Source organism: Crocuta crocuta, unplaced genomic scaffold, assembly GCF_008692635.1.
Source record: "Crocuta crocuta isolate KB4526 unplaced genomic scaffold, BGI_CrCroc_1.0 scaffold113, whole genome shotgun sequence".
Classification (NCBI taxonomy): Eukaryota; Metazoa; Chordata; class Mammalia; order Carnivora; family Hyaenidae; genus Crocuta; species Crocuta crocuta.
Genome location: NW_027530368.1, coordinates 3,827,751 through 3,836,853, shown reverse-complemented (window position 1 = coordinate 3,836,853; position 9,103 = coordinate 3,827,751).

Here is a 9,103-nt window from a genome sequence, read left to right as displayed (position 1 = left end):
CGTCTTGTGTTTGTGGCTGATTTATTAAAGACTTGCTTGCCTCTGATTTCAGACAGAAGACTGCTGTGACTTAGGATGTTTGGGGATTCTTCATGTATTACTGGAAGTCATAGCACAGCAGGGTTTCACTTTGCTTCAACCATTCATATACATGTCAAAGATTTCTTAAAACTCCCATTTTTTCTGGATAAAAGTAGGTTACAGTAAGTTTGACCCAGGTAAGTTTAAGTAAAATTGCAGCTTTTAATGTGTTAGGAAGATACTTTTTTCTGCTTGTAGTGACATCTGTTTCTGCCAGGACCTATTTTAAGGTAGCTTCTAGCAAGTCATTTAGTATTAGCTTGAAACTACAAAGACAAAGCAGCCTATATTTCTATGGACCATAAAACAGTTGCTTTTTAAAACATTGGAATTTGGGGGCGCCTGGGTGGCTTAGTCAGTTAAGCGTCCAACTTTCGCTTAGGTCATGATCTCGCGGTTCGTGGGTTCGAGCCCCGCGTCGGGCTCTGTGCTGACTGCCAGCTCAGAGCCTGGAGCCTGTTTCAGAGTCTGTGACTCCCTCTCTCCCTGACCCTCCCCTGCTCACGCTGTCTCTCTCTCTCTCTCTCCTAGAAATAAATAAAACATTAAAAAAAATAAATTTAAGACATTGGAATTTGTATTTAATGTTTGTAAAGAGTTGTAAGGGTGCCAAAAAAAAAAATAATTTGGTATATTGTTAGGTGCCAGACACAGCCCTGTACTGTAAACTTTTAGATTAGGCATGCTTCAGACATAGGCCTGCTGACTTTGAATTGCTTTATTATCAGATTTTGCAGCTTATCCAAGATTAGAATATACCAGTTAATAAGAAAGAATGAATGGAAGGAAATGAAAAAGTACTACTCTTTTGGTTTTATTTATTTATTTTTATTTGAGAGAGCACGAGCAGAGAGGAGGGAAGAGAGAGACAGACTTGGATCTTAAGCAAGCTCCACGCTCAGCACAGAGCCCAGTGGGGGCTCAATCCCATGACCCTGTGATCGTGACCTGAGCCGAAATCAAGAGTCAGATGTTCAACTGACTGAGCCGCCAAGGTGCCCCAAAACTATTACTTTTTTTGGATCTTTTACTTCTATCACATTACATTACCCCACAGTGAGCAAGAGTGAAGAACAAAAAGCGCAACTTTTTGTTGCCCACCAAATTCACTGCACATCCTTTCAGGCTTAGCCACAGCTTGAGCAAAATGACAAACCATTACTACATGCCAGTGACTAATGAATGGGGTGGGGAGACGGATAGCTTATGAATGCTGTCTATCTATTGTACTTTAAACCTGATCAGTGAGTGAGGTAATAAGAAGGAGAAGAGCTATTAAAAGGTTGGAAAAGGTGCCAGTGAGCTAAAGCAGCATAGTCAGACTAAATAAAAGTCTTAATCTTTTCCTGAGGCTACTTCTGAAGCTTTTAAAACCAGAGACCCGTATGAGCTTTAATCTTGTCTGAATCAACTTTGAAATTAAAAAAAAAAATTTTTTTTTGACGTTTTTATTTATTTTTTGAGAGAGAAAGGCTGAGCATGAGCAGGGGAGGGGCAGAGAAGGTAGGAAACACAGACTACGAAGCAGGCTCTGGGCTGTCAGCACAGAGCTCGACTCAGGGCTTGAAGTCACGGAAGCCCTGTGACCTGAGCCGAAGTCAGATGCTTAACCAGCTGAGCCACCTAGCCACCTAGGCACCCATTAACTTTGGGATTTAATCTTGAAAATCTCAGTATGAAACTCTTATTTCTTTCAAATTAGTTATATGGAAATTTGGATTCTAAATTAGAATAGAAACTGCTAAAACATAAAAGTGGTAGGGGTGATTTTTGTTTCATCCTAGTGACCGGTGTTGGTGGTTACCTGTACTTAGTAAATCGTGTTCCTATCTGCTGCTTATTGTACTTAAGACCGGGAATTTTTATCATAGGGTTCCAAATACAAACGATTTTTGTGTTTCTAAACATAAAGACTCTTTGCATATAATTTTAGATTCTACACTTTTTCCAGAAAAGCTGGAAATTCCTCCCTTCTTTATTCACACTACGCTATATCATATACATAGCAATTTCTGCTTACTAGTTGGTTGGGAGATATAATTAAGTGTACTTATTAATATTTCTATCATTTCATCATCTAGACACCAAAGCAGTAAAAGATTCTGGCTTTGTTCCTCAACCAAAGGTTAATATTTACATCAAGGTCACATTCTTTATAGGACTCACCTTCTGGTTCCAGTAACTAATACCAGGTGTTTCTAGTCCTTGTGTGCTAAAGTACCTGTTGTGGTTCTCCTACAGATAGCCCCTTTATTAAATGTTCCTCAGGTTACCGTTCAGTGTGCCGTCTTATTTCTTATTGGGACCCTGACTGTTAGAATAATTGGTACTGACCTTTAAAACCGCACTAACGTTAATTAAAAAAAAAAAAAAACTGGCTCTATTAATATCAGATAAATTAGACTTCGAAGTATTACTGGAGACAATAAGGGACAATACATGATGATAAAAGGATCAATCCACCAAGAAGATACAGCAATCTTAAATGTGTATGCATTAAACCACAAAGCTGCAAAATACATGAAGCAAAAACAGAGCTAAAAGGAGAAATAAACAAATCCAGTTATAGTTGAGAACTCTGACTCCCCACTGTCACCAACTGAGCTGCTAGAGGAAATCAGCAAAGATATAGAAGAGCTGAACAACACTATCGCATCAACAGGATCAAGCTGAAATTTATAGAAATCGAGCAACAGTAGAATACACATTCTTTGCAAGTACACACTGGAACATACACGAACGTAGACCATAATCTGGGCTATAAAACAAATACTCATTTAAAAGAACTTCAGTCATACAGAATATGTTCTTTCATAATAATCAAGCTGGAAATCAATAATAGAATGCTAATGAGAAAAACACTTGGAAAGTAAACAGCACATTTACAAATAATCCACAAGTAAAAGAAGTCTCAAAAAATACACAGAAATGAATGAAAATGAAAACATTAAAATCTTTGGCTATAGCTGATAAAGCACTGGGTTAATCTATAGCATTGAATGGTTACATTTTAAAGAAAGATCAAAATAAGTTCATAGCTCAAGAAGCAAAGAGCAAAATAAACCCAAAGCAATCAAGGAAATGATAAAGGGCATAAATCGATGAAGTTGAAAAGAGGAAAATGAGGGGGAAATTATAATCAGTTTCTCAAAAACAAAACCTTGATAAACCTCTAGCAATATTAAGAAAAAGAAGACAAACTTAATTAATACCAGGAATAAAACTGTTAATCACTGCAGATCCTGCAGCCATTGAAAGAGTACCATGAATAACAGTGCTCAAATTCAGCTTTGATAAATGGACAAATTTCTTGAAAATCACAAACCATTATATCCAAGCCAATATGAAGCAGAGTATCTGAATAATTCTAAAATTGAATTTGTGTCAAAAACAGTCTCTTACAGAAAATGGGCAGGCAGATGTTTCCCAACTTACTTTTTGAATGATCCAGATATGCAAGGCTGGTCAGTATTGGAAAATTAATCAGTGTCATTCACCGTATCAATAGGCTAAAGAATCAATTGATTCAACATCTAATCATGGTAAATAAAATAGAGGGTGACTTCTTCAATCTCATATAGAGGATTTACAAAAGAAAAAAAACCACTATAGCATCATACTTAATGTTGAAAGACCAAATAAATGCTTTCCCCTCTGAGAATAGAACAATGAAAGCATGCCCATTCTTGCCCCTGCTGTTCAACATAGTACTGCAAATTCTAGCCCCTGAGAGAAAGAAAGGCACACAGATTGGAAAGGAGAAAGAAAACTGTTATGTGGAGTTGATATGATTGTCTACATAGAAAACTCCAAGGAATCTATAACAAAAAGTCTCCTAGAACTAACAAATGAGTTTAAGATAGAAGATTAACATAAAAGTTCATTACATTTGGGGGCACCTGGGTGGCTAGGTCTATTAAGCATCTGACTTCGGCTCAGGTTATGATCTTGCCGTTCCTGAGTTTGAGCCCTGCATGGGGTTCTGTGCTGAGAGCACAGAGCCTGGAGCCTGTTTCAGATTCTGTGTCCTCTCTCTGTCCCTCCCCCACTTGCACTCTGTCTCTCAAAAACAAACATTTTAAAACTTAAAACGTTATATTTTCTATATACTGGTAACGGATAAACAAAAAATTTTAAATGCAGTACCGTTTAAGGGAAACCTGGATAAGTGGATTTATTATGCCCATAGATTGAAAAATCCAACATAGTAAAGATATTAATTCTCTGGAATACCTGGGTGACTTAGTAGGTTAATGTCCAACTCTTGATTGCTGACTCACCAGTCATGAGATCCAGCCCTGCATAGGGCTCCAGGCTCTGTGCTGGGCATGGGAGGCTGCTTAAGATTTTCTCTCTCCCCCTCCCTCTCCCTCTTCCCCTCCCTGGTTCACACTTGCTCTTTCTCTCAAAAAGATTTCATTAAAAAAAGATATTTATTCTCCACTAAATTGTTCTATAGATTTTATGCAGTCCTGTCAATTTCAGCAATATTTTTATAGACCTAGACAAGCTTTTTCTAAAGTTTATATTGGAAAGGAAAAGCCCTAGAATAGCCAAAACAAAAGAAGGAAGTAAGAGGAATCAGTTTCCAATGTTAGGGCTTGTTGCATAGGTATAGTGATCAAAAAAGTATGGTACTAGCAGGGAGGAAGACCCATAGATGAATGGAACAAATCTGGAAATAGATCCACACAAATACACCCAATTCTTTACAAAAAAGCAAAGAAGCAATTCAATGGAAGACGAGTAGCCTTTTCAGAGCACCATCAGTGCATTCATCAGAAAAAATGACCCTCAACTTAAACTTCATACCTTATATTAAAAACTCAAAAGGGATCGTGGATTTAAATGTAAAACTTACATGAAGTGTAAAATAAAACTTTTAGAGAAGAGCATAAGGAATAATCTTTAAAATCTAGCACTTGGCAAAAGTTCCTGGGTTTGACACCAAAAGTACAATCCCCAAGAGGAAAAAAATGGATAAAGTGCAAAGTGAAAACTTGTTCTACAAAAGACCTAGTTAAAAGGATGGAATTCTAGACTAGCAGAAAAGATTTACAAATCACATATCCAAAAAAGGCCTTATACCTAGAATATATAAAGAAGTCTCAAAAACTTTAAAAATCCAGTTAGAAAAGCAGAAGACTTTATACCAAAGAGGACATACAGATCACAAACACATGAAAAGATGATTAACATTAGCTGGTGGAGAAATGTAAATTAAAATCACAATGAGATATCTGTCATTATACAACTATCAGGATGGCTAAAATGAAAAATAGTGATAATACCAAATGATGGCAAGGGCTCAAAGAAACAGAATTACTCACACATTGCTTATGGTAATGTAGAATGACACAGCAATTCTGGAAAACAGATTCCTTCAAAACTAAAAATGGATTTACCATATGACCTAGCACTTGCACTCTTGGGCATTTATCCCAGAGATAGGAAGACTTATTTTTACACAAGAACTTGTACATGAATATTCATAGCAACTTTATAATAGTCCCAACTGGAAACTACCCAAATTTCTTTCAATGGGTGAATGGTTGAACAAACTGCTACATCTATACTATGAAATACTCTTCAACAATAAACTATAGATACACAACAATATCTTGGATGAACCTTGAAGAAATGCTAAATGAAAAAAGCCAATCTCAAAAAGATATGCACACCACATGATTCTCTTTACGTAACATCCATGAAATAACAATTACAAAGATGGAGAACAGATTAGTTATTGACAGATTGAGAATGGAAGAAGATGGATGTAGCTATAAAGGGGTTATTAACAGGAAGGAATCTTGTGATAGCATGATTGAGTATCATAATCGTGTTTATGCAACGCTATACATAACAAAACTGCATAGTGTGTATACATACATAAATGCAGTTATAACTGGTGAAACTTAAAAAGCTTTATGGGTTGTACTAATGCCATTTGTTGATTTTAGTATAGTTCTATAGTTGTTTATTAACATGGGAGACTTAAGGGAAAGGTACACAGGACTTACCTGTAGATTCTTTGCAACTTCCTGTGGATCTATACCTATTTCAAAATCAATAGTTTTAAAAATTGGATTCTGGGGTTTCATTGATCATATATTCAAGGAGTATATGGATAACCTCTTTGCCATGGGTGAAAGGACGTAGTGATCTATAGTGTGCAATGTCACCACAGTTATTCAAATTATCACCAGTGGCATCAAGGAAAGTACAAAGTGCAGGTAGAGGGCAGGCATTGGAAGACCAAGTATCTGTGCCACTTAAGTGACACTAATAGTGATTTATAAAGACTAGGAGTCACTTGGTTCTTAACAACCCCAAGGAGCACATTTAGGGAAAAGGAAAGTTATGAACATATGATTAGAACCAGAAAGCCTCTAAGACAGCTTTGAAGGAGTTTCTCATCTGGTGTCACAGGGCAGGTAAGGGCAAGGAGCCCCTGATATGACACATCCTCCTTGGGTACCTGCTAGCCACAGTAGCTTATTGACTATATTCAACTCCTCCCATCATAGAGGGTACAGTACTTTGTCCTCACTAGGAATGTTTCAGGTATACATGTTTCAGGTATGGATTTGCCTTCCCTGAACTCAGGGCTTCTAAAAGTACCACCATTTTTTGGACTTCTGGGTAGACTTTATCATCGTGGAATAACACCCAACATAACTTTGACAAGGAGATACACGTTTTGGTAGATGAACATGTGGACCATGGGCTCATGCCCACAGACTTCACAAGTTTTACCATGTTCTCTGCCACCCAGAAGCAGCTGACTTGATAGAATGACCTGAAGACTAGTTATGACACAAGTTGGAGACAACATCTTAGGAAGTGTGGATGTTATCCTACAAATGCTTTCTATACCTGAGGCAGAGGCCAGTATATGGAACCATCTCACCCATGGTTGAAATGATTGGGTTTGGAAACCAAGGAGTAGGGGTGGGAGTGCTCCCTCTATTAAACCTACTAACCCACTTGAAGGATTTCTACCTGCCAGTAAAATCCAAAATTGTTATTTCTCTATGACCTTGACTCAATCTTTTTGGAAGTCCAAGTACCCAAAAGAAGAATGCATACACAAAACATAAGCTATGATTCTAATGAATTGGAAGCAGACACCACTGTTTCACCTTTTGGGTTTACTCATGCCACTAGACCACGGGAAAGGAAAGAGTTTGTTGTACCAGATAGAATGATTGGTCTTGTTTACCAGAGGGAAATTGAGTTGCTGTTACACAGAGCAACAAAGACTTTTTTAGAACCTAGCAGATTCATGGCCCAATAATCCTGGTCAAAGGAAAACTGTAGCAATCTGATAATGATAAGACCAGGAAGGACACAAATCTGACCAGGCATCAGAGGTTAAGCAGAAGATTGAATGAATAGTGGAAACATTCAACTGTGATTATCAGCATAGGTCTTGTTATCAATACAAAGGTGGAGACTATAGCAACCATGTTATATGATTTTTTTCCAAAACTTTTTTCCCACCATTATCTTATATGCTGGGTGTAACAAACTAAGGATGCTCTGACAAATACCCAATTCTAAAATCACTAAGAGGCTTGAATATGAGTGAAGATTGACCTCAAAGCCTTGGCTTGAAGGGGATCACCTTGGAGTCCATAGTGTTCTCAAATGTTAGGGGTGTCAGTAGGATCTGATTTCTGGACCAGTCACTGGACAATGGGCAGGAGAGAAAAGCAGCTATGAAGTATTGTGACTGGGTAGGAAATACCATAGCATGCTTTGTCTTACTGTCTCAGCAGGACCTTTGGCTCAGACCTGTTTTTCTCAAGCCAAAAATGTGAAAAACCTCAAGGTCTTCCTCAGCTGACTCTATAAAAAGAAAGCTTTTAGTAATGGTGAGTATTTGCCAGGGTCAAAGAATTAAGTGGGTGCCCTGGATTTGGGGGAATTTGGTTAATACAGCATGTTGTAGAAAGGTGGAGCCCTACAGAAATGACAGGGTTTGGGCCTTGAAAACTGGTCATCACCCTGGCCAGCATCCGTCCCCAACATACCTTCTGCACCTGCTTCCCCAACCAGTTCTTTTCTTGTTGGTCAGGATTAGGTTCCATGTAGCAGGTCCCTTCTTTCTCAGTTCATCTGAGAGATGGAATTGCCCCTAAGAAGTCAGGACATTACCAGATACGTGTCTTTGAGTTAGTGTAACTTCCCTAAATGTTCAGAGAGTGGAAATCTCTCCTTACCACCTGAGCTTTATGCAAGAGTCCTCCTCTCCTTTAATCTCCTCTCTCCTTTAATTCCATCTAGAACCTTTCTTGCATGTATCTTGGCGAGGATTTCCAGGCAGGGGTACATCTTCTAATCTGTAGGGCTCTCTCTCCCCTTCTGGTATTTATGCTTCTTTGAACATAGAGTGTCTTACATCACCTTGTTGGGTTTACGTAAATACCTCTGCCGTTAAAACTTCAAATGCTTCTGCTATGGTCTGAATGTTTGTGTTCCCCCAAATTCATATGTTGAAATCCTAACCCTTAAAGGTAATAGGGATTAGTAGGTGGGACCTTTGGGAGTTAGTTAGATCATTCGTGTGAAAGAAACCCTTGTGAAAGGGATTAGTGCCTAAAAAAGAGGTCCCAGGGAGATTCCTAGTCCTTTTCCTCCATGTGAAGATATAATGAGAAGTCTGCAATATGGAAGAGAGTATTCTGCTGCCCTCATCTCTACTTCCAGGCTCCAGGGCTGTAAGAAAGAAATTTCTGTTGTTTATAAGCCATCCAGTTCATAGTATTTTATTATAGCAGCCTGAATGAACTAAGACAGATTACAACATTTTTATAGGTGTCAGAGACCATAAATATTATTGTGGCTTCATGTCTAAAGTTTTATTGTATTTTTTAAAGAGTTTATTTTTAAATAATCTCTACACCCAACGTGGGGTTCAAATTGACAACCCTGAGATTAAGTCATGTGCTCTATTGACTGAGTCAGCCAGGTGCCCCATATTTCTAAAGTTTTAATCCTATAAAATACTAGGTATACA